Source organism: Mus pahari, chromosome 6 (genome assembly GCF_900095145.1).
Source record: "Mus pahari chromosome 6, PAHARI_EIJ_v1.1, whole genome shotgun sequence".
Lineage (NCBI taxonomy): Eukaryota > Metazoa > Chordata > Mammalia > Rodentia > Muridae > Mus > Mus pahari.
In genome coordinates this window covers 49,972,404-49,973,944 of record NC_034595.1, presented here as the reverse complement: position 1 = coordinate 49,973,944, position 1,541 = coordinate 49,972,404, and positions in this window count along the sequence as shown.

Genomic DNA, 1,541 nt, shown 5'->3' with positions numbered 1-1,541 from the left:
TCTGGTTCCTCTTTAAATTTTAAATTCCTGTGGAGGGCAGTGACTTAGCTACCTAGACCCAGGGTCAGCTCAAGGACTGACTGCCTAGGATCTAACTTGGCTATGTATTAAGGGAAAGCACATGGATCTGTTTTCCAACTAAAGCAAGGACATTGGAGCATTCATTATACAGGATGCCACGATTCCAGGAGACTGAGTTTCCGTGAACTTTTCGCCTCGGGACAGTGCCCAGATTTTTTGGGGCCTGTTGCACTTGTCACTACTGGAGAGAATGTAGCGGGTTTTGCTGTAGATTACTTACTATTATTCAGAATGATGGTTCCTTGAGACTGCATACAGTTGAAACTCATGTGAGCTTGCCACGGTGACTGTATACAGCTTGAACTCAAGTGACCTTTACTCCTATGGCTTCCTTCCTTTCTTTCTTTCTTTCTTTCTTTCTTTCTTTCTTTCTTTCTTTCTTTCTTTCTTTCTTTCTTTCATTCTTTCCAAGATTCATTTATTTATTATATGTGAGTACACTGTAACTGTCTTCAGAAGAGGGTGTCAGATCTCTTTACGGATGGTTGTGAGCCACCATATGGTTGCTGGGACTTAAACTCAGGACCTTCGGGAGAGCAGTCAGTGTTCTTCACCACTGAGCCATCTCTCCAGCCCTCCTTTGATTTTCATAACCCTCATAACCTTGAATAAAGAAGGTCATTGCATGAGAGTATAGTCTGCCTCATTTTTAGGCTCCACTCTCCCAGATTCACACCACTAAATAGTAACAAGTGGTGCCCAAACAGGGATTTGAAGTTGACTAGAAGATAAAAGAAGGAGGCGAGTAAGCATAATGACACAGGAACCTGTGAAAGACTTGCCTGAGTCAAGCCTGAACATTGGTTCTTAAAGAAAGGAGGAGCTCAAGTATCAAAATCACATCAAAAGCCGGGCATGGTGGCGCATACCTTTAATCCCAGCACTTGGAAGGCAGAGGCAGGCAGATTTCTGAATTTGAGGCCAGCCTGGTCTACAAAGTGAGTTCCAGGGCTATACAGAGAAATCCTGTCTCAAAAAACCAAAAAAAATAAAAATAAAAATCACATCAGATTGCTTGCAAGTTGTTTGTGATTATAAACCCTGGTTTCCAAAAGAAGGAACTTTAGATAAAGAAGTATGGGATAAAATCTGAAAGAATATTTAAAAGGCATATAAAAAGGGGGAGGGAAATCCCTGCTCTATTTTGGGTCTCTTGGAAATACTGTTTACAAATAAGTTATTGAAAATGTTTAGGAAGGAAGATAAAGAGATTTCCCTGGGCAGAAATAAGGATTTAAGAGAGCCTGCGGCAACGCTGTTTCTCATTAAATAAAAAGTATACAAGGTTCCTTTGAGCCTTATGTTGATCTCATAGGGGAGACTCAGAGATGCTATTGAAAAACAAGTACAAGGGGAACAAATTTAAGAATTATTGTTAGCCGGGAGGCGGTGGTGCACACCTTTAATCCCAGCACTTGGGAGGCAGAGGCAGGCAGACTTCTTTTTTTTTTTTTTTTTTT